The sequence below is a fragment of the Nipponia nippon genome, unplaced genomic scaffold (genome assembly GCF_047370975.1).
Source record: "Nipponia nippon isolate SJK-2023a ecotype South Korea unplaced genomic scaffold, ASM4737097v1 scaffold_2, whole genome shotgun sequence".
Taxonomy (NCBI): Eukaryota; Metazoa; Chordata; class Aves; order Pelecaniformes; family Threskiornithidae; genus Nipponia; species Nipponia nippon.
In genome coordinates this window covers 89,270,981-89,296,882 of record NW_028262336.1, presented here as the reverse complement: position 1 = coordinate 89,296,882, position 25,902 = coordinate 89,270,981, and the positions used below count along the sequence as shown (strand labels likewise).

The following is a 25,902-nucleotide window of genomic DNA, read 5'->3' as shown; positions in this document are numbered from 1 at the left end:
CCCAACATAACACTATAGTTCCAAGTGTACCTTATTCAGTTTACCATCTGTTGAACATTTGGATTCAGCAGTAAATGTTGGCATTTGTGCCCTATTGGGACTTCTTGTCAAGCAACCATACTTTTTTCTTTATTGTATTCCAAAGGTTAGATTCTTGTGTGTGGTCTAACTTTGGAGAGAATGTGTGTTATTTACTTGATTTCTGGAAACACTATTGATGTTAACAAATATCTTATGATATTGAAGAATTATTAAAGCTTGCCAAGCAGATAAGTACATGTCAAAACTAATGCCAGTGTAAAGATTGTTTCCTGTCTAGCTTCACATAAATCAGAATTGCAGAAGCTTCAGAGGAACAATATTAATAAAAGTCTCCATTAAAAAAAAAAAAATCACTGTATGTGAGGTGCAGCTAGTTTTAAAGACTTGTTTACATACAGAGAACAGTGACCTTCATTTTCTGTCCTAGTAATTTACCTCACCTGTTTTTTTCTTGTCTACAGTGTTTTTCTCTGTTGGGAGCAAATAATGGTCTTAATAAATGCTATATAATATTGGAGAGAAAGAAACTTACTTTTGCAGTAAGCTAAAATGCTATCTTTAAACTTACTTAATTCACTAATTGTTCATGTTTTCAGTTATACTTTACTTAGCCAATAGAAGATTAGTAAAAAGTTTAATGGGGTCCACCAATATAACTAATATATATACATTTGTGTATTCTTGATTTGGTTTCTTTCAGAAGCAACTTAATCTCTGTTTGTTTATGTGTCCATCCATGTAGTTAATAGGTTTTGAAATTTTGCACAGAAGTAACTTTGATCGTTTCAGTTGATATTGCTATGCTGTACAGTTGTAATTTTTAATCTTTGTGTATAACATCTGAATTTGACAGAGATGTAGAAGTCTCAAAAATTTTTACATTTCTACATATTTCATAAAAATAAATTTTGGCTAGATGAGAGTCCCATTCAATATACCAGCTATGCACTATATGATTGCATCTAGTTAAATATTAGATAAAACACAAGGAAAATAGGAATTTTAGCCAGGTTTCCTGCAAAGCAAGGCTGATGTAATTACTTACTCTCTGTGAGAGAGATGTGTTCTTATTCACAATGCCTTCTGGGAGCTGGTCCTCTTGAAGAACTTTCCCCAGAATAACACCTGTACTTTGTTTTAGTTAGAAGAGGCCAAACAGGACCAAGAAGAGAGTTAACAAATAAACAGTGTGGAAAGGTGTAGAGAACTGCTAATGTAAAACAACAAGATGTCTCAAACAGCCTGGTGCTAAAACCACAATGCAGAGCGACGGTCGCTAGGACCCAGGACCGGGCAGTACCCTGGAGTGAGGGTGAGGGAGGGAGTCCTGTGGAGACAGGGCGGCCTTGCCTCGGCCCCATTCCCGTGGTCTGTGAAGCGTCTTATTCCCCCCCACACACCTACTGCCTGGGGGACAGTCCTGGTATCACTCCTCTTGGTTTGACTGGTCGCTGATGTAATTTTCCAATTAGCAAAACTACTAACCACTTGTGCCTTGGGAAAGGAATTTGGGAGGGAGCTAAAAGATAACAAACTGTGGAAAACTAACGGGTCTAACCTTGAAGAAGAGCTAACAAGCCGACAAAAGTGAACATCTTGGCACCAAAGACTGGACGGTGGCCAGAGAAGATAAAACTGCAGAAAGTAGGTGAAAGGTAAATGTGGCGAGGGGAGATCACGACCACCGACTCAATTCAGAACCGAAAAGACTTGCCCCCCCCCACCTGAAAGGAGCATGCGTGCTAATTTACATAGCAAGCGAGGCTAATTTAAATACAGTGTACGAAATTTTAATCACTAACCAATAAGTGTAAGTTTAGGCGGGTTTATACTAATCATGTAGCCTGATAAATGTGCTGTAGTTTGTGTGTGGTGTGTGCTCGTGTGTGTACCGGTACTCGTGTTTACGTTCGTGCTCATGCTCGTGCGTGTGTGATTTGTGGAATTATTCTCACCGAGCACCCTGCGCAGAATTAACATCTCTATAAGAATCTTCTTCTTCCCTCACCGAATACCCTTGTTGGCAGGACCAACGCTGGATCCAGGACTGGTGATTCTCTCTCTCTCTTTCTTTCTCTCTCTCTCGTTCTCTCTCTCTCTCTCTCTCTCTCTCTTTTTGTTTCACTTTTCCTAAGGTGATTAAGTTGTTAAAGTTGTTAAATTGAAGTCAAGTACTGCATGGCCTACCTTGATTTTCTGTAAAACTGCATAGCTGGGCTGAATATAACTGTGAGAGGGTTGGCGGGTATCGAATATTTGTACTCAATATTTGTCTCTCTAGAAGCTTTCTATTAAAGCTGGTGTTTGTGTACGGACCTTGAGTGTTGGCCCACCTTAATCCACACCGAGAGGATTTGCGAATCTTTGTCACTCCTCCCCCCTCCTTCCCAGGTGGGACGTGACAAAAGGCAGGGCCCCATATTTTATCCAGCAAGTCAGGCAGGTTTGAAAGCCTGCTGAGAGGAGTGGGAACAGGTAATTTGGCCTCAGAAGTTGTGAGAAGCCCTTAGAGTCCACAGAAGGGACTGCAGACTGATTGCTTGAATTGAATCCTGGAACAAAGAGCTGCCTTGAAAGAACATGTTGCCCAGGGAGGTTGTGGAGTCTCCAGTACTGGAGATATTCAAAAGCCATCTTGACATGGTCCTGGACAACTGGATCTAGGTGGCCCTGCTTTAGCAGGGGAGTTGGAACAGATGATTTCTATAGGTCCAGTCCAACCTCAATCATTTTATGATTCTGTGATTCTGTGAACACAGGCCCAGGACTTGTTATCCAAGCTTCTCCCCACCCCAGCTTCACATTTTGCCTTATTAGTCACTCTGAATTATCTCTTAAAATTTAAATATTCAAGTTCATGCTCTAATATATGTATGATCTCTATATGATGAAAACCCTTAATAGACTGTGTTATAGAATGTATAATTATGGAGACAATTCAATATGCTTTATTTTTTTTTAACCAGTAGAAGCATGTTTAAGGGTTTGAATATTGCTACATGCCTAAAACAGATTTCTGCTATGTTGACTGATTTCTTTTTTCTGAGCCAAGCTAATGAATTTAAGCTCAGTACTTAAAAATTATATCTGTCAATATACTTTGCTTCATATATAGATTATATTTAACTAGATAACAAGTTCTTAATTCAACTTTATTTCCTTCAGGTCTTTAAAACTTTTTTATAGTCTTCTTTAGTTTTACCTGATCTATATGACTGTGATGAATTTTAAAATTTTATCTCTTTGTTAGTTACTCTGTTTATTCTGTTTGGTGTCTTATCTCTTGATCATCTTCTGTGTTAAAACTGTACATTACTTCTTGTTACATAAATGGCTTCCCTACTAACCTCTTTTGTGGGAAAAAAGATAAAGAGTCATTTATGAAAACCAGTCCTCTGATCTAATGCTTCTTAAAGTGATATTCCATTATTTTTATCTTCATTTTTCTATAACTTTGTCCCCAAACACTTCAGTGATTTAATGATATTTAGCAGTTTAAACAACAACAAAAAATGCTTAGCTTTCTTTGATTTGCTAAATTTAAATTGCGATTTAACAAATAATGTATTTCTGTTGTATATCTTTAGAAACTGAATGTGTTTGAATATAAATAATAATGTATTTTTCCCAGTGTTTTTCAATTCATGACCAGTTTCATTTGATTTTCATAAGAACTTCTGTGATGTTATGTACAATAATATTAGTACCATCCAAGAATATCTGAAATAGAGACCACCAATATGGTAATATAAAAAAGTGAGTATGAGAGAAACTAGGTCATCAATGCTGATATGACTGAAGTATCTACACACTACAAAATAACATTTATTGGTCAACTGACTGGAGAACCTAACTTTAATGTCAGGTTCAGGAATGTTCCCTTTCCTCTGACTAATGGAATCATGAATCCTGATTTCTGTTTTTCATTACTAATTCAATTTTGTTCAAAACCACTTACAGTGAATGAATCTAAGCTAAGCTGGCAGCATTTGGAGGGCACTGGAAACACAGCTAAGTTTCCAGCCAAATAACAATCTTGTGTTGAAATATTCTATGTAAAAACTTATCCAGAAGATTCTTTTTCAAAAGAAATTTCAAACAATAATTGGAATTTACCCAAGCATACACACACAAACATAATGCTGTGAAATTCATAACATTTACATAAGATACTGCATTTCACACTGTAAGCCACTTTTCTTTAGAAGTTCCTAAAATAGAAATAAAGATAGATAAATAAATAAAATAATTATCACCTTGCTTTTATGTATACCCTAGCTAACAATACTGACCTGGACCTGTGATATATTCAGAGTCAAATTCACTTGCAATTTCCTGCAATTTCCATTCACTGCAATTTCCATTCTTCCATATACAAATAAATGTTCAACAAATGTTAACACCTTGCAAAAATGATCTTTCAAATGACAGTAAGTATCCTATTGTGAGTGATTCTTTTAAGTTTCCTGCCAAATCTCTAAATGGAAAGTAACTGTAATGACAATGCAGTTCAAAAATTCATATGTAAAATATATTATCCTTACATTAATGAAGCTTAATCATATTTTATTCTGCTAAGACTTTTTGAATGCACTAGGAGTTTTCTCTGCTGATATTAAAGTCTACTAAGTAAAGAAGGTGTGAGAGGATAATGTATTATTTTGTGCCTGGAGTCTTATCTTCGTCAGAAAGAAGAAAACATGAGGGCTGACAACACTGTAAAATGTACCATTAAAGAGATAGAAGCCAGCCCATGTTCAGTTATTTTCTTCATATCTCAAATGCTTTCATACAGTGCTTTCATGGGTTGGTATTGCAGTCCTGTGATTTTCTGGTCATCACGAAAAACAGACTTTGTTAGTACATTTCCAAAACTGATAAGGAAATTTTTTTTTCAGTAATCTGAATGCTACATTACAAAACTATTTCCAAAGAGACAACTTTCTTCATAGTGCATAGTTAAAGCAGATGCATAGGTAAAATGAGTATAGTACTTTCTGCATGTCATCTAGTGGCTCATTTCCACTAGCAGGGTTGTGCAGTGGATATTAAGTAAATATTTTATTAGGTAAAATTAGAGAACAAGAAACACCTATTCAGAGGTGTTTACAAACATTTTCTCCAAAACTGTGTTTAGATGGTGTCAATATCCAAAGTATTTTTGAAGATCCAAAAAAAGATTACTATCTGAGCAATGCAGAAGATCTCTTTCTGAAAGTAAATTTTGTGCAGCAGAGGAAAAGAGAGTAAGTATAAAATGGTGACCTACTGAGACCTATCTGGACAGAAATTCATATCTTTTTTTTAGTGCAGTGCCCTGTGCATTCTATTATGTTTAATATACCCCTGATAAAATAGAGTTCAGTCAATAGTGGTTGCTTTTAACCAAGGTTCATGAAAAGAACACTTGAATTCTGTTCCTTTACACACAAGTGACTATCTTCAGATGGAGATAATAGCTTTACTGTTCGCCTCTTCATTCACTGCTTTTACTTAGTACATGTATCTGCTGTGTCATATTAACTCACTTTGTTCCCAAATATTTCCAAAAAAATATAAACACACATGATTTTCAGTCACATGAATATATGATTTAACACATCTGCAAGAATAATTGCTATTTTACAGTTAACAGAGAACAAGGCAGGACTGGAACAAAGAGCTAGTGTAGCCTTTCAGGTGGGGTTAGATCCTCCCTCTTCCTCTGAAGAGCTGGAAGCTTGCTAACACTGCTCAACATAGCCATGCGTAGTGAGGAAGGGGAATTGTTCAGTTAGAGAATGCTTGTGGCTATCTTGAATATGATAGCAATGCAGAAGGGCAGAGGATACAAGACTGCTGCTTCCCTGAGGCTCCAGAAGAACTTTTAGAGTAGCTCTGCTCTTGCTCTGAGGATTTTTCACGTATTTGTTGATGTCTACCGAGTACCCAAAAGAGCTAATGAATTTGAGGAAGGGAATAATCCAGCTTCTTCAGTTAATCTATTCTGCTAAAGTCTTGTGATATGTAGCCATATATATCTGCTCATATATAGGGCTTTTAGGTGTCTTCATTTCTTCCAGAATATTTGTCTGAAAAAGGCACTTCCACCTGCAGAAATGTAGTGTGTTTTATCTGTTAAGCATGTCTTTTATTTCTAATCTAAATCTCTGACCATTCAATATCATCTGCAGTGCCTTTTCTTCCTAATCTGTAGCACATTTTGCTTAAATTGGGCACACTGTGCTTTAAATTTCAGTTCTAAATGATCTATCTAGGTATTAAAGTTGCATTTAAGCACTTTGTAGTGCTGGATAATTGATGCCTTAAGTTTCTACTGCCTTTTTACTAGTGGCTTCATAGGGTTCATTTGAAGTTAAAGTACCATCTATGAGAGGTAATTAGGGGGTGTTGGCTGAGAGCTGAGCCTAATGTAATTCACAAAATTTATTGCTCTAAAATTCTGAATACATTTCCAGGGAGTTCTGCCAGGGTAACCAATATGTGGTCTTATGGGTGCTAAGAAGTATGGCTGTTTTGTTGAGTTAAAATTTCCATAGGTAGAAAGAACATACATACATAATTCAGGAAATAGTAACTATTTTTCAATTAAAGAAATGCTAAGAGTTGCAATCTGCACATACTGTGGCCACAGGAAACAACTGGGAAAATATTAATCCTTTTAAACAATTAGTAACAGGAAAGATCATGACATCTGTTGTATAATGGTACTGAAAGCCTGCTTAGGGTACATATATAATGCAGTTTAGATTAGACTGATATTCTATAACTATAACCCATTAAACATCATTATAATGCAGGAATTACTAAAGCACTGAATAAATTATTATAAAAATGTTTTAAAGTTACCTTGAGGACTGCAATCTTTTTCTATTAATAACAGAAGTGTTATGGAGTTTGAGTGTTTTCTACTACATTCTGAAGACAATAAATACATCTTATGATAATAAACAAAGAGAAAAAAACTGTCTCTTTGGAAGTCATACAATTCTCCAAACTTAGACATCTAGTTTCTTTTCAGATGCGTTAGACTATCTGAGAATTCCATGTCAGGTTACTAACTATGATGCAAGGCCCCTGACTTTCTGCAGTGTCAGACAGAAGCCAGGTGGATACCCTGGGTCATCTAAAATAACACCACTTTATCTGTTAGTGGAACTTAATCCAACTGAGGCATCCATAGGTTTCCCTGTGCAGTGATCATCAGGCTGATGCATCCTGTTCCTCAGGCTTTGCTGGTGACTCCATCCATCCAAAGAGATAGCTTAACCTAGAATTCTTGTGTTTTATCAGTTTTCTAAATACTTTTAAAAAAAGTTACTTTTTAACACTATAGAAAATCTGGTGGACTACTGCATGAAGAATATCCAACAGGAATAATTGGAGCATAATCTTCTGCATAATCCCACTCAGAGAAGAACTGCATGACATAATGACAAAATGTCTGTTTCTAGTATGCATTCTTGCCATCCTGACTATCAAAACAGCTGCATTAACGAATCATGGATGGAAAAACTTTAATAAAATCCCCAAGAGCAAGGCCTTATCTCTTACTACTCTGCTTTAGCATGTTTTTTTTTGTTTGTTTGTCTGCTTTTTTGTTTGTTTTTTAATGACACTGGAACAGTAGATGGTAGATGGCAAAACAGAGGAAACATAAGAAATACTCCCCTCCCAGCTCCTCTCAGAGATAAAAGCCTGATCTTAGAGATGTATAGAAATATTCACCTTTTAAGCATTCTATTAAATTGTTTGTGTACAGTTTACTAACTACTCATGCTCTGAAGTAGGCATAGAGAGCACATTCAATTGAATGAGTGGAAATATTGATTTGTTAAAATTAACAGGGTCTGTTTCAATTTTCAAGTTTGAACTGATCTCTTTTAATGCTTAGAACAGTGGAATCATACCTGTGTATTTGATGTTTTAACAACAGCCATTTTTAATAGTTAGCACATTCCATAATTTAAACATACTCCCAGTTCTATCCTGAAATTCTGTTCAGGTCCCCTAATTTGACTTTTTCTTACTGAGACTACCTACAGTATTTAAAGCATATCACAAAAAATGAGAAAGGGAAAACAAATTGGCTAACAGTAAACATAATAAAGATTGAATGCTCAGCAGTATTTTCCTTTGGATTTTCTGTTAGCAAGCATGCACATGCAACAGGCATAAAAAAATCAAGCTTCCTCATATCTTCCCCCTTGTTTTGGCTGAGAAAGAGCAGTAAGAGAGATCTGGGAAACTAAGCAGATGCTGATTTTTGCAGCGTCTGTCATGGATGGTTTACTAAGTCTGGCAAAAGCAGCAGATGTAAATTGTAGAAAATTTGCATTACATACTCACACAGGATAGGCAACCAGCCTGTTGACTGGTAGACAGATGGCTAGAGACAGTACTAATCCAGCAAAGACCTTCATTATGAATAGGTGTGCCTAGGATCGTGTGGCCAATTTTTGAGTAACTCCTCATGTCATTTTCTTTACATTAATAATGAAAAAGCCATTTGACAGAAGGAAGGAAGAGAAAGAAGTAGACTGACTCATAAAACTTCTCATTCAGACACAAGAATTCCACAATTTTGGAAAAAAAGTAGCTGTGTAGGCTTTCTAAGCAGGTCTGTGAAATATATCAGTAATTTTCCAGAAATTGTATTCTCTATGGTAAATAAAATTTCCTCAATTTAGATTATATGTGTTTTATTTCTTTTGGATGTGTATGCAAGTATTTTTGCTATACCTATACATTTTCACAGAATTTTTGCCTACCATCTACCCTATTCCACTGTACTTTCATGAAATTTCCTTGATTTTACTCTGTAGCCAAAGAATACAGAAAGATGTGTATTTTAGAGTCGCATTTTCCACAGTGTGTTAACTCAGATAACACTTTTTTCATTGTGCCATCACAGTACATTCTTTTAATGAAAAATTGGCTTCCTTACACATTTTAGTCATAACCCAAGCACTGAAAGGCTGAGGGCAGATTTCTCTGAAACCTTTGCGAAGATCAAAGGATGAAAGGGTCAGAGAAAAATCTCTGTAATGCTCACCTGGGGAAAATTAAACCTTTATTATGACAGAAAAAGAGTTATGGTTAGTAACTGTATGAATGCAATGAATCCATTTCATTTAGAGTGGCAATCATGGAACCATTGAGCTAATGCTGAAAGTATGGTATTTTATAATGGTTTTGTTATGTTTCTTAAATATAGGATCATAGAATTAAAGAATGGCTTGGGTTGGAAGGGACCTTTAAACATCATCTAGTCCACAACACCTGCAATGGACAGGGACATCTTCCAACAGATCAGGTTGCTCAAAGCCCTGTCCAACCTCACCTTGAACACTTCCAGGAATGGGGCATCCTCAACTTCTTTGGGTAACCTCCTGGCAATCTAATCTAAACATACTGTCTTTCAGTTGAAAACCATTACCCCTTGCCATATCACTACAGGTCTTGGTAAAAAAGTGTCTCTCCATCTTTCCTGTGAGTCCCCTTTAAATATTGAAAGACCACAATAAGGTCTCCTCAGAGCCTTCTCCAGGCTGAACAACCCCAACTCTCTCAACCTTTCTTTGTAGGAGAGGTGTTTCAGCCCTCTGATCATTTTCATGGCCTTCCTCTGGCCCTGCTCTAACAGGTCCATGTCTTTCCTGTGCTGAGGACTCCAGAGCTGGACGCAGTACTCCAGGTGGGGTCTCACAAGAGCAGAACAGAGAGGGAGAATCATCTTCTTTGACCTGCTGGCCATGCCTGTTTTTATGCAGCTTGGGATACAATTAGCTTTCTGGGCTGTAAGCTCACATTGCTGGCTCATGTCCAGGTTTTCATCCACCAGTACCCCCAAGTTCCTTCTCTGTTGGTCTGCTCTCAATCCATTCATCCCCCAGTCTGTACTGTTACTGGTGATTGTCCAGGTGCACCTGATCCAGGTGCAGGACCTTGCACTTGGCCTTGTAGAACTTCATGTGGTTTGCATGGGCCCACTCCTCAAGCCTGTCATGGTCCCTCTGGATGGCATCCCTTCATTCTAGCAAATCAACTGCACCACTCAGTTTGGTGTCATCTGCAGACTTGCTGAGGATGCATTCAATCCCACTGTCCATGTCAGTAATGAAGATATTACATAGCATTGGTCCCAATATGGACCCTTGAGGGACAAAACTCTTTACTGGTTTCCATTTGGACATTGAGCTATTGACTGTAACTCTGGATGCAGCCATACAGCCAGTTCCTTATCCATCTAATAGTGCATCCATCAAACCCATACCTCTCCAACTGAGGGGCAAGAATGTTGTGGGGGACTGTATCAAAGGCCTTACAGAATTTCAGGTAGATGACATCTGTGGCTCTTCACTTGTCCACTGATACACTCACTCCACTGTAGAAGGGCATAGATTAGTCAGGCGTGATTTGCCCTTAGTGAAGCCATGTTGGCTGTCTCTAATAAAATGTTATAAAATTTATAAATTTTATAAAATGTAAAATGTTTCCAAGAGCCTATATGAATTGTAGGCATCACTGCCACTATTGCACCTAAATAAAAGAAAGTAGTAGGAAATGCAGACCTGCCACTGACAGGACTATTAAAATACAGTTCCCTTTCATGATCAGAGAAAAATTAGTAATGTCTAAAATGGGGACTTGTTACAAGACATCGGAGTAGAGCCCAGATAAATGAAAATTGCTTCCTAGTGTGAGAAGCTGTGGTGGGTTGACACTGGCTGGCCTCCATGTACCCACCAAGGTTCTCTATTACTCCCCCTCCTAAACTGGACAGGGGGAAGAAAATGTAACAAAAGGCTCATGGATTGAGATAAGGACAGGGAGATCACTCACCAATTACTGTCACAAGCAAAACAGACTCAGCTTGGGGAAATTAATTTAATTTATTGCCAATCAAATCAGAGTAGGATAATGAGAAATAAGAACGAATATTAAAACACCTTCCCCACATCCATCCCTTTTTCCCAGGCTTGACTTCACTCCTGATTTCTCTACCTCCTTCCCCCGCAGCAGTGCAGGGAGTTGGGGAATGGGGTTCTGGTCAGCTCGTAACACTTCAGCTCTGTCACTGCTTCCTCCTCACTCTCTTCCCCTGCTCCAGCATGGGGTCCTTCCCACAGGGTGCAGTCCTTCAGGAATGGACTTCTCCAGCATGGGTCCCCCATGGAGCCACAGGTCCTGCCAGGAGCCTGCTTCAGCGTAGGCTGACCATGGGGTCATAGCCTCCTTTGGGCACATCCACTTGCTTCAGCATGGAGCTGCAGGTGGATATCTTCTCCACCGTTAACTTCCATGGGCTGCAGGGGGACAGCGTGCCTTACCATGGTCTTCACCACAGGCTGTGGGGGAATCTCTGCTCCAGTGCCTGGAGCACCTCTTCCCCCTCCTTCTTTACTGACCTTGGTGTCTGCAGGGCTGTTTCTCTCACATATTCACACTCCTATCTATGGCTGCTGTTGTACATCAGTTTTTACCCTTAAATATGTTACCACAGAGGCGCTACCACTGTCTCTGGTTGGCTCAGCCTTGGCCAGTGGTGGGTCCGTCTTGGAGCTGGCTGGCATTGGCTCTATTGGACATGGAGGCAGCTTCTAGTATCTTCTCACAGAAGACACCCTTGTAGCCCTCCCACTACCAAAACTTTCCCACGTAAACCCAATACAGAAGCAAACCATTCAATCTGTATCTGAAAGTTATGCAGGGTGGTTGTTAAGACAACAAAACTCACATTAGTAAATGTAACGCTCTTTAACAGTTAAATAAGAGCTTTTTTATATTTGTGTCTTTTGAATTTTTATTTCAAAAGCATTAATATTTGTTCAGAGAAAACTCCTCTTCCTCACCTTCTTACAAATAAAACCACAAAACTTTTTGAATGTTTCTCTGGGTTAGGAAGATCAGTGTTCTCCTCTGATATAGAGAACTATATTTCTATGACTACTTCAGCTCCTGCTTTTGAAGCACGCAGGGAATCAAAATGCAGATCTTTGCAGCTGTATTCTTTCCACAGCAGAGCTGTAGCAACATCAGGGGATGACCTTACTCCAGATGATCACACAGAATAAAAGTATTATTTATGCAGTGTGGATGATCAGATAACCAGCATATGGCGCTGAAGTGGGATGCCCAAGTATTTGACCATGAATAAACATTAATGCTATTTGAAACTTGAAGTTAGATCTATTATTCAGTCTGCATTTCTTGGTCTGAAATCCAGAAATCAGACCAAGGAGAGGATGAATTTAGCAGCTTAAATATAGACTGGGATTTTGAAAGTTTCCCTTGCTAGTTTGTCTGTTGGCAGATACATGGTATCTTTTTTTGAGAAAGAAATCTGGCAGACTTTTTATGATGATTCTTATATCATGACAGAATGTTACCTGGACTGTACAGCTCCAGCTTTTATACTGTTATTTATACCACAGATTTTCACTGATTTCCTGAGCCACAAAAATCTTGCAACTACAAATAGATATTTATCACTTCAGTTTTGCGCAATGCATTGTGTGACTTCTAGTGTGTGCGACTTAAGTTTTTTCTCTTCAAAAAGTTAGACCTACAGTTTCTAAAAGGCAGTGTAATCCTCTGGAAATCCACTGGAAATAATATGAAGAGAATTGCATGAAAGCTTCAAATCTTCTGAACTCTGATAGAGTTCAAAATAACTGCATGAATTCTTGAATGCTTTTCATTGATGGAAAAGAACAAGCATATAGTCACACAGCAGAAAAAATATTTGAACTGCAGAATTAATTTTAAACTCTTAACTGAATTAAAGAAAAAAAATATTTCTCTCTTTAGCAAATAATAAAAAAGATACACCTTTACAATTAAACTTCAGTGGACATTTAATGCCCACCTTCTTATTTCTTTGTACCTATGATTATCTAACCTCTTCTTCTTTCCCTTCCTTTTTAATTTTTCAATTTAAAAATCAGTCTGTCTTATTGGTCCCTGGTAGGTATGAAAGTGTCTATAACAAAACTGTTTGTGGAGTAAGTAAGGTTGATCAAAGTAAGCTTTGACAAATAAGGTCAGGGAAAAAAATACTAAAAAAAAATCCATCTTTACTTCCATTGTTGTCTCCTGATGAATCACAAACCTTTCAATGGTTTATATAATTTGTACTTCTATTTAACCTCCTAACTTTTTCAGGCTTTATTCAGTTTCCTTGCTGTTTTCTCATGATTTTTTTATAGAACTGATTTCTTCTGGTAGTATTACATGAAGAATTATTTACACCAGCTGTTTTCTGGGTAGACAAGAAGTGAAATGTTAATGAGAACTGAGCATGCATTTAGAGTTGCGCACATACAAGACAACCATTTCATTTCTGCATGCTCATGAGACTAATTCCCATCTTCACAGATAAATTACATTCTGCTCAGAGGATAAACTCCTTTTTTTAAAGAGATATTCAGTACCAATAGCTAACAGTTGTTCAGTATGTTGTATATCTGTTCTGAGGACAACATTCTGAAACTAATGCACATTAATTATTATTGTGCATCTATTAAAATATATATTTATAAGCATAAAGAAATAAATATATAAAAACATATATATAAATGTATATTTTAGGAAGGAGGAGAGGACTTGAACAGGTGAATGCCTGGGTGCGTGGCTGGTGCCATTCTCAAGGTTTTGGTTTCTGTGATCATGGATCTACCTTTAAGAAGCCAGGTCTGCTGGGAGCTGATGGGCTTCACCTGACCAAGTAGCTGACCAGACTTATACAAAAAGATTTAAACCAGATTTAGTGGGTGAAGGAGATGGAGCTTCGAGCAACAGAGAAGAGCCAGGAGCTGTTGATATATTAGGAATTGATAGGGAAAAACCTGTGAAATGCCTCAAAAGAATTAGGACATGTTCCCCTAAAAAGGTGATATGGTCAATAGCTTAGCTGAAGTGCCCCTACACCAATGCATGCATACAGCATGGGTAACAAACAGGAGAAACTGGAAGCCACTGTAGAGCAAGAAAGCTACAATCTGATCTCTATCACTGAAACATGGTGGGATGAACCACATGACTGCAGCACTGCAATCGATGTTGATAAACTCCAGGAGGAACAGGCAAGGAAGGAGGGGCGGGGGGGGGGGGAGGTGGTGTCCTCTGTGTTAAAGAATAGATTGACTGCTCAGAGCTGTGTTTGAAAACCAGCGAGAGATTATGGGTAAAAAATTAGGAGCTAAGCCAACAAGGGAAGCCTTGTGGTTGGTGTTTACTACAGGCTGCCCAACCAAGGGGAGCCTGTTGATGAAGCGTTCTTACTTCAACTACAGGAAGCATCACACTCCCAGGCTCTGATCCTGCCGAGGGACTTCAATCACCCTGACATTTGCTGGAAAAGCTGCACAGCAAGCTGTAAGTAGTCCAGGAGACTCCTGAAGTGCATTGAGGATAATTTCTTAATCCAGGTGATAGACAGCCCAACCAGAGGAGAAGCATTACTAGACCTGTTGCTCACCAACACAGATAAACTAATTAGAGAGGACAAGATTGGTGGCAGCCTGGGCTGCAGTGATCATGTATGCTGGAATTCACAGTGGCCTTTCAATATTTGAAGGGGGCTTATAAGAAAGATGGAGAAAGACTTTTTAGCAAGGCTTGCAGTGGTATAGCAAGGGGTAATGGTTTTAAACTGAAGGAGGGTAGGTTTAGATTAAATATTGCCCAGAGGTTGCCCAGAGAAGCTGAAGATGTCCCATCCCTGTAAGTGTTCAAGGTGAGTTTGGGGCTTTGAGCAACCTGGTCTACTGGAAGATGTCTCTGCCCATTGCAGGCAGTGTGGACTAGATGATCTTTCAAGATCCCTTCCAACCTAAACCATTCTATGATTTGATATTCCATGATATTTATATATTTACACTCAATAATATACATACTTATAAACAGTTTTTTTCATTTTACTTGAGTGAATACCTATATAATAGTATTAAACAAATAATTAAATTTTGTAGCATTACATGCATTTTAGTAGACTGTCAACTTAATTATTATGGTACTATTAGAAAATAGAGAAAACTAAAAATTTCTGAAATATGTTTCAAACGGCCTCATTTGCTATGCTTTGTTAAATATGCTATGCTTTGTCTAAAACTGACTTTTGCCTAAGGAAGAATTATTGCTGTGTTGGAAAATTGTTTACTTTTTATCAGGTTTACTATTTATTTTATTTTCTTATAACTAAACAATAAGAAATATGCTACCACTTTTTTTAAAGCTATAGGAATAAAAGAATATGAAATATTCTATCATATGCCATAATACTGTTTATAGTAAATACTTTATTAAAGTTTTCTAGAGAGAAATTACATATTGAGAAATGTGATTCACTTCACCAAATTCATCTTGAAGGTAGATGTTTATATGTGGGCTAGTTATTCATATTATCTTACAATGCAGTGGAGGCAATAAAGGATATTGTGGGAATAAATTAAATGTCAAATAGAAATCAGTAGGTCCCCAAAACTATAACAATAGTCTATGCATATAATAGAGTATATAACTCTGAATACAGCTCTATGTACTTGACTCAGGCTAGATCTCTACCTTTTAAATATCTAATTGTAGACAAGATAGATGATTCTTAGACTTGGAAATAGCCGTAAGGATGAAAAAAAAAAAAAGAAAAAAGAAACAGATCACACAGCATGATTTGTGTATCCCCTCTAATAGCTATTATAGTTAATGAGTTAATTTGTGTTGACTTTGATAAGAATCACAAGAAATTTGGTCTCTGAAAAAATCCTTAAAAAAAAAAGGTAATGAACGCAAAATGAACAACAATGTGAGTACTTTGAACTGCAGCATCATGCACAATATGTTATGACAGACTGACCAAAAAAAATTGTTAAAGGGAAAAAAATATCCCAACAAAAACGAAAAAGCAAAAAATCCAACACATGTATTAAAACCAGTTCTTCTCCTTCTGACATGGCAACAGATTAGTTCTTTAATCATCTCATCAGATTTAATTGAAATAGTAATAAAAGCAGGTGATGAGCAGAGCAAACAGTATTAGTTCTTGTTAGTACTGAAATGACTTTCAGAACTGAAACAGTATGAAGAAGTCATTGAAATACTCATTAAAAGCAGAAGAGATCCTTTCCCTCATCAATAAAGGGTGCATGGATATGTGTCTTTTAAAAGATAATACTATTTTATTTCATGTGGGTATTTTCCACACCCTGTCCTCCTTGGGAAATACCAGAAGTTTTAAGTATACTACATTATACACTGAAAAGTATTGCTTCCAAGAATCTATGGAAAGATTAATTTTTGTGTGTGTGAAATTTCGATCTCACTGAAGTCAGATTTCATTCTATGTTACTAATTCATAAATATATATAGACTTATCAGTGTGACACTAATCACCACTACAGCCAACAGCAGCAGTGTCTATTACTGTCACTAGAGTTGCAGTATATGCACTAAAAGAAATGTCTTAATCCTAAACAGTTATAGGTTAACTTTATTACTAATATGCAGTTCTATCTCAGTTACTAGGGAATTTCCACTGGCATTTGGCTGACAGATGTTGTCTACCCATCATATCTTTGATAAAATTTAAACTTTTAATTCCTGTAGCTCCTGGAATCCTACTTCAACACAACGTGCATGATGAAGGTCAAGTTCTGGAATTATGTAGCAAGTCATGCAAAATCTCATGATTTAAAAGAGAAGTAAGCTAGATATACTGGGAGAAAAGCAGAGTCTGGGAATATATTGAAATATCTCAAAGTGTCTGTTAGAAAATAGATTTCAGATGTCGTAAAGACGAAAAAAGATTTCATTAACTAAAAGTTCCTTCTTATTGAGATGGATATGAAAGATAAAACTGCTGGTTGATGACATTTTCACTTAAATTTAACTTTTTTAATGTGGTGAAGAGGATTGAGCTTAATTCAGAGCAGAAAGTATGAGAATGAATTTTGAAAAACACACATACAAAAAAATAGTCAGTATGGTTATAAAGTTCTTTCTCTGTTGAAGAGCATTAAGATACCATAGTACAAGAATTAGATGCTTTGGATAGTTCAAGACAAAAATGAGATAAAAATTAACAGTGCAGAGGCAGGGTCATGCCTTTAGAGAGTGGTAGCAGAGCTGGAAATGAGAAAATACCTGGGGTGTTATCTGATTACAAAGAATTGTCAATATAACAGAAATATAAAACAAATGATCCTACAATGCATCTGAAAATGTATTTCTACTAAAACCAGCCAGTTTAATGAAAAGGTAATGAGTTCTCACCTGAAGCACCAAGTAAATTAGGGTTACACTTTTGTGTTATCTTAAGCAGTTTTAGTTGTAGAAACAGGATATTAATAGCATAAACATGGTCCAGGTTCTTCCTGGAGCCCATGGAAGTAGAACACTGTGATCAATAAATCATAAAATTTTAATCATAAAAACAACCCACTGGCCTAGCTTGGATACCAAACATTCACTGGCTAAATGTAAATGAAGTACACCTTATGATCATACTTAAAATAGATTAATTCAAACAGTTGCAAAAAAAGATTCATTAAAATGGCATGGAGAACTAACAGCCTTTTAACTAAAAAAAAAAACCTGTTTTATAAGACCTAGCAAAATAAATGTAGAGGTTAGTCATCATTCTCCTTATCAACACCTCAGCTGGGAGAGGTTCTGCTCCTAGAATGTCTTTTATTTATCAATATGCAATCATAGGAAAAAAATCATAATAAGAGAAAGAAAATGCAGGGATAAAAACCCCGGAAACAAACAAATAAACAAAAAAATCCCAACGCAATGTTTTTATCAAGCTGAGTGTTTTAGCCAAGATTGCCTCTGGAGCCATTACTTTTGACCTAGGTTAAATATCATATTTTTGTGATTTCATTAATTTCAGTTCTATAATTCTGGTTTAAATTAAATAAAAGAGGGAGACTGTAATATCTTAGAGTATGTCACAGTCTGGTGAAGAGAACGCTTTCCTTGGAGAAGGTGTATTCAATACTCTGCAGATAAAGATGAGCTAGGAATTCATAGTTCCAGGCCAAATGTTCAGGAAGGCTTGTATGGCATGTCTGATTTCAGCAAGTCAGTAGCTCGAAGTAAGATATAAGTCTCAAAAAAGTCAATTTATCAAAATTAGATATGCTACTAAGGACTGATAATAACAAAAATCCTGTGACTTTTTTCCTAGATGTCTTTATAGCTTCTACATTTAAACAGGGTATATTGGGATTTTTTTGAATCATTCCATCAGCTTAAACTCACAAAATCTAGCTAAATGGCATGTAGATTTATTACAAAGATCTTCAGATAAGATAACACTGTAAAGATCCTTAGAATTACTTTTGTTTGCCCCAGAGGTGAATACAAGCGCTATTAAAAATATTTCCTGAGATTAACATAGATTCACACAGATATCTGGTTTTACATGTCCTCTTATATTTTTACTAGACAAATGGATGAATATGAACACTGTAGCATAGCAAATTTATTTCTATATTTTTTCACCTCTATTGGATGACAAAAGGCATACATTCACAATACAAGATAATTTTGAGTTTCAGCCAATGTTACAGACTCAAACTTGTTTTATATAAGCAATCAAAGAATAGAAGTCTATGAAGAAACTACTGAAATACTAACCTCTAAAAATGGACTCTTTGTAACAACTTGTAATTCTACAAATAATTTTAATTTAAATAATTATAGTAAGAATTTATTTGGAAAAAATATATAAATAAAATATCTTTTTCTTGAAGCCTTCTGTTGCAGTGATATACATCAGCAGAAATAAGTGAGAATATCTCCTCCTATAAAGGTTTTTTCTTCTCTTATAAAGGTTTTTGTGCTAACTATATCTACTTCAGTTACAATGATGTAAGCAAAATGAGAATCACACCTACTTTCTCAGCAATTAATTATTTTTATTTTCTACTTTTATTCTAAGGAACAGTGATTTTTACACACTTAGAAGCTTTGCAGCATGCTTTTGGCAATTTAACATAGAGTACGTTATACAAAGTCATCTTATACACACTTCGAATTTTACATTATTATAGGCAGAAATACAGGCAATGTTGATAATTCCATTGATAAAATGAAATTGTACTTACCACAGCTGTATTCTGGGCCTCTGTCACTCAGACAAAAGGCCTAAATTTGCTTCCTGTATGATCAACAAATTTCTGACTAGTTTATACTGGTCTATCTGGATATCTTTCCCTCAAATACCTTACCACAATACTAGTGTCATTCCATCTTTTTTTTTGTTTTTTTTCCCTCTTTTTTTTTAATCGGTCCTAAGAGATTTCACTGCATTTTTATGAATTACATAAAAACAAATGAATGTTGCTATAATAAAAATAACTTCAAATATAAATGAGATTTTAAAAAAATTAAGTTACAAAATAATATTTGCAGTGAGTTATACCCAATCTTGATTTAGTAGGTGTAATAACATCTTACTGTTTGTTTCATCCAGTAAATTTAAAAAAAAAATAATTGAGAACATAATGGAAAAACATGGATGTAAGATAAGTATTTTAAATAACCACTGAGTAAAACTTTTAAGGATTGGAAACAATACATATTTGCTACCAGAAAATTGATAGATTAATTTTACTGTTCAAAAACTTCACTAGCAATTTACAAAATTTATTGAATTATAAGTGAAAAAAATCAACAATATCTACTAAAAAAAACCCCTGCTAATAGATTGCATTCACTAATTAGAACATTGCAAAATATATAAAGAGAATTTGAAGACGTTTTTAAGTCTCATCTAAAGGATCCTTTTATGATTTATTTTGACTCTTTCAGAAAAAAAACAAACAAACAAAAACCCCAACCACTACCAGATCTGGTTTCTTTTATTTTTTTTTAATAAAGACATATTTTCATGTGATACTTTTTTCTTCCTACACAAAAATTTGGAAATTCTATGTAGAATCTAAATTCAGAAAAGAAATAAAAACCAAAACCACCCCTGATTTTCTTGATTTATCCTGACTTATTTTTCAAGGCCTTTGTCCTGGTTTCAGCTGGGATAGAGTTAATTTTCTTCGTAGTAGCTGGTATAGTGCTGTGTTTTGGATTTAGGATGAGGATAATATTGATAACACACTGATGTGTTGGTTGTTGCTGAGTAGGGTTTACACTAGTCAAGGACTTTTCAGCTTCCCATGCTCTGCCAGGGGCACAAGAAGCTGGGAGGGAGCACAGCCAAGACAGCTGACCCAGACTGGCCAAAGGGCTATTCCATATCATATGTCATCATGCTCAGTATATAAGCTGGGGGAAGAAGGAGGAAAGGGGGGACATTCAGAGTGATGTTTTTTGTCTTCCCAAGTAACCGTTACGTATGATGGAGCCCTGCTTTCCTGGGGATGGCTGAACACCTGCCTGCCGATGGGAAGTGGTGAATGAATTCCTTGCTTTGCTTTGCTTGTGCGTGCGGCTTTTGCTTTACCTATTAAACTGTCTTTATCTCAACCCATGAATTTTCTCACTTTTCTGATTCTCTCCCCCATCCCACTGGGGGGGGGGGAGTGAGCGAGTGGCTGTGTGGTGCTTAGTTGCTGGCTGGGGTTAAACCACAACAGCCTTGTTATTCAAAACTTCCCTTGGTATCCAGATTAGTCCTGGATTTGTTTCTTACATTCCTTTTGTGAGGCACAATAGTCATTACTGGCATATTGGAGAAACAACACAACCCTGCCAAGACATTCCTTCTTAATGCATTGAGACTTAATTTCTGACCGAACACTATAAGAGCACAAGAAAAAATTGTGCTGTTTATAAAATCATTAATGTCCTATTTTCTGCTACAGGAATCATGAAACGTTGAATGTGCAGGAGGGAACAGAACTCATTCATTGAATGAATGAGACCAGTTCTGTGCAATATCTTGTATGACCCTCTCTTGAACAGAGAATAGATGTGATGTTGGAGGAGTAATCAGGAAATATGGATATTATCCCTTAGGACTGCATGCAGCTGTATTTGGAAGGGAGAAGATGTACCTGAGTTAAATGGTAGGAGAGACAAACTCTGTGCAGAGAGCTGAAAAAAACAGAGAAGAACTTAGAGACAGGCAAGGAGAAATGAGAGAGAAATCAGTAAGTCTAACATGGTGAAAATCCAGTCAGGACTGGAAAGACAAATAGAATGGGGTGGGAACCCCTAATAAGGAACCACGCAACCTTGATACTGTCTCATTCTGATATGGTATTTAATTACAGACTTTTTTTTCTACCAGACCCCCATCTCATTCAGGCAGGAAGGACAGTGACTCAGGATACTGCAGCTATTCAATGATTTGTTTCATCCTCGTTGTTCAGTGTGTGTCCCTAGGCGTTATTTACAGCATGCAATTTAAACCTCCCTCTGTATACAGAATTATTAATTTCCTCATAGACTCATTCCAACCTTCACTTCAGCTGATTCAGCCTTTAGCTATATTCAGCCCCTGCCCATTAACTAAAACGTACTCTTTTCCCAGCTCTCCCCCTGAAATCATTCTTCCAGCCCCACTAAATAGTTCATGGAGACTGGAGCTGCTGACTCCCGGGGCTGTAAAGGAGTGAGCCTTTTTATTTTATTAATGTTCACTAATGGGTTTATTAATGCTCAGTAGGTATTTCATTTCATTGGTTTATGTTTCCTCTTAAGAGCACACACTCTGTCCTCCTGAGATGTGCTTTATTTTGTACTGACTGGCTGGCGAGGAAGTTCATTTGTCCTGTGCCATTACTGCCACCTGCCTTGTCAGGCCTTTCTTGAAAATGAAACTGTGTCTCAACAACTTTGCCCTTGGTTAAATAAATAAACCATAACTGTAGCTGTAACATCATTATCTGAGTATGAGTCTGAAGGTCTTAGGATTTATTAGGGTGATGCAGCCATTACCATTACAACTTGGCTTTATGGGATTCACCTTGCTGCATAACGGCATCTGTACAGCACTTCTGGTGTCACTGGGAAAAGGCTCTACAACTCCAACTCTGTTCTAAGAAGATTCACACACACACATGCTTACACACGAACATCCCTTTAGTCTTCCTTGCTTTTCTAATCTCTGTCCTTGGATTCTTTCTATTGCCTGTTGGAGCTCCTTTCAGCTCACTGACTTCTAATCAGAAAGCAGTAAAGGATGCCAAATGTGGTGTGTGCAAAGACAACACAGATGGTATTTCTGAAAACAGAAATTAGGGATGGAAGAATATAACAGTCATCTAGTACCAGCATTATTTAGGAGAAGAGGAAACACATTCTCAATTGATACAATTATCATAGTTCCTTTCAGGTCAATGAATCTTTAAAATTATTATTATTTTATCTGTATTGTCAGCTTTAATTATAGGACTTAAAGTCATTAAGAAGGAGCAGCGAACAATAACATTGCATTTAATTTCCATGCACCATATGTTGACCTAATACTGTACAACACAGATATAGTCAGATTCCTTGCCCTGAATTAGTACATTTCTAATTCTGTGCATGAACAATTTTATTCACAGTCTAGCCTCTACATTAAAATAGAACTAATCAACAAAAAATATTGTTTGTGCAAAATGAAGGTGCACTGCACATCCTTTGGGAACCTTATGTCTAGAGAAATATCAAACTCTGAAAACTTTGGAATCAAGAGTTAGGTGCATGGGAACTCAAACCTTGTTGTTGTCTTTGAGCAATGTCCCAACACACACGTAATACTCATAGTCATTCAGCTCTTGCAGAAGGTATGAACACTAGGGGATTAAGTCACATTCCCTCTATAAGGCAGTCTTTACACCTTCTTTTTGCTAGGTAGAATTTGTGTTAAGGCAAGCAACATTTATACTAAACAGGAGTTTCAGACTTCTGGCATGTGCTTAAACACTGAATTTACTTTATGAAAAAAACACAAATGAAATCCATAACATTTTAAAATTAATTTTATGAGTTCCTCAGTTTTATTCTACATTTTTTTGGATCAGTCCCATGAAACATATTTTCAACATTATATTGAAACACTAATTCCTTATCAGAAGCTCTTAATAACACTCAGAATGCATTCACAGAAATGTTATACACCTGTATAATCTTCAAGAAAAGTAAATAACCAAGCAACCTTAAACAGAGGCAGTGTCAGTGGAATATGACCACAGATCATTCTTAGAAATCTTCCTTCTACAGGGTTTGAAAATACTGTGCCCATATGTGGATATGATTCAATAGTGAACTGTACAGTCTCTTGAATCACGCAAATCATCTACAACTGTGCCGAATAGATACACCTCCAGATAGTCTTCTCAATTTTGAACACTTATGCCAATCTCTTGCAAAAAAATTATATGCTGAAAAGGATCTCTGTTAGAAATTATAAAAACAGGCTGATTTTTTAACTGGCTATTTGTTTTCTTCTTTTTCTCTCAATATTCGCGCTTCTCCAACTTAACAAAATTGTGTAACTTGTTCCAGCCATTTTTTCCTCCTTTTTTTTTTTTTTCAGACTCAGATATCCTTTGCCTCCCCTTTTCCACAGGTACTTGTCTTTCTAAATATACAATGAACATTATGACCTTCTTTTCTTCTTTGACTCATGTACTATTTGCCCTCTAGAATTTTCTTCCTCCACTGATTCTGATGCAGGTATTTTTTTTAATCAACTGTCACTCTCTTTACCACTTGCTTCCTCCAATGAGTCTTTCTCCTCAAACTGAAAACATATTATACTCTTTGCCACCTTAAAAACTCACACTTTATTTTACATCTTTTTGTATTTCAGTTCTTTTTATCATTACTGAATGCTTTGTCATGCTGTCCATATTGAGTTTCTTTTGGTCAATGATGTCTGCTTTCTTCCCAGAGATGAATTCTATACCTTATGTTTTAACCAAATTGCTCTGTCCAAAGTAATTTTTTGTTCGGTGATTACTTTATAATTTCAAGTATTCCATCCTTTCTTCTCCTGGTTAGCTGCCTTCAACCTTGTTAATTAAATGTGCTCTTATTGAAATATAACCCTGTTTTTGTTTACATTACTTTGTTTGTTCCTATTTCTTTCTCTGTCTAATTGTTCTTTAAACTTGTTCTTCAGAGAATCCTCTTCTTTCCCTCCATCCATTAAAGAATTATCTTTTTCTTACCCCATGGATAATCTTCCACATTCCTGCAAATATTTATGCATCAGCTCAAATTCATCATTGTTTAAACAGAGATCTTAATATCTCTGTCTATACTCCTACCATTTTAGTGTTTTAAGCAGACCTGCTGATGGATTCTCTTGATGCTCGGCCTGTTGATAATGGTGGTAAGCAACATCAGATACAATATTACTGCCTACAGAATGCCCAGATAACTGAAATGAGGCTGATCAGCTGCCCTGGATTCTCCTTCTTGCAGTCTTGTAGATGAGTGTGTCATTTTCATTTTTCAAGTCACCAGGATACTTTTATCTTTCAAAGACAACAGACAGTAGTCTTGCAATGATGTTAGCAAAGTCCCTCAGAACCCATAGATTTATCACATAGGATGCATGTCAGGGCAAAAGTTCCCATTTATAAGACCGATTTATTTAAAGTTCCAACATTTGTATTTACATTGCTTTATTGTCAGCTATTTGTATCCAGCCCACAATAATTAATCACATTTCTTTTTTTTCCTTTTTTTTTAATGATGTGGAAGTTATTTATGTATTTATTTTTCACGATTAAAAGCTAACTGAGCAATTAAATCATTTTCTGCTACTGCTACACTTAACTTCTAAGGGAAGAACATGTTTTGTGCTCTAGGTCAAACAAGATAACTTACAAGAAACAGCATATGATCTTCACATAGGTGACCCTGTCGTTTGTAATACATTTCTATATTCCATGTTTTGCTTCTTTACAGTGTTGTTACTACAGAGATTACGCGTTATAACCATTTTTTTTTACATTAATCTTTTCAATAGTTATGGTGAAAACCAAAACTATATGAGATCCCACTAAGTTGTGTTCTCAGTAGTAACTTAAGCTGGAGTCCTGTCGATTCACACCATTGAGGATTTGGCATTGACTATTTTTCTAAATACTTTGTAATGGATAATAAAAAAAATGAAATTATGGTCTTTTCTCTTACCTGAGAAGATCAAATAGTACATAAGAATTGGAATATGTCAGTTTTACTGAATCCTGAAAATATCAGTGAAGAATAGAACAAAAATTCTAAATTGAAAAAAAAAAAAAAACAAATGAAGAAAACAGCTTATCTCACTATTAATGCAATAAGTAGTTCCTCCACCTCCAGTAATCAGTCATTTAAAAATGCTTATCATGAAGCTGTGTCCCTACTAAAAAGTCAATATCTCTGCATCAGGAACAGAGTTGCAAAAATATAGAATGTCAAAGGGCATTAGAAGTTGATACACTCTAAATCTATATGTATTTCATGGATCCTTGATCTCTCTGAGGTTTTTTGGTATTTCAACACATAAGAAAAATGTAACTTGCCTTTGAAAAATGTCCTGTCATCTATGCTTAAAGACAAGCACACGAAAAAAAATGTAGATGTACCCTATTGAACTTTATGTGCCTCACTGAAGTACCCAAACTGGGAGCATGGTCACTTTAGAGTTTTTCTATAATCAGTGGAAACCAGTGGAAACCTAAAAAGGATAATTTAATGGGATAAATCATTCTCCAGATTGCTTATCTATCTTCATTGATTATAAATGACATTGAGAACATCTGGCCTTCCATTTAATTTGTTTAATTTGACAAATTAAGAATCTTTAGATGTCAAAGCTATGACTGAGGAATCTAAATGCCATCATAACAGTTAAACCTTTTGGACCTACTTTTTTTGCAGAGCCACTTCTATAGCAATAAATAGATAAAA

At 36.3% G+C, this 25,902-nt stretch overlaps 1 long non-coding RNA gene across 1 annotated transcript in view; it reads left to right on the top strand.

Annotated features, from left to right (window-relative positions):
* The first annotated feature begins 1,922 nt into the window (after window positions 1-1,922).
* LOC148055870 (uncharacterized) overlaps window positions 1,923-25,902 on the top strand; it is an 89,901-nt gene continuing 65,921 nt past the window's right edge. The window contains exon 1 of the long non-coding RNA XR_015704730.1: window positions 1,923-2,092. This is a non-coding gene — a long non-coding RNA (uncharacterized LOC148055870). The remainder of the gene's footprint in view (window positions 2,093-25,902) is intronic.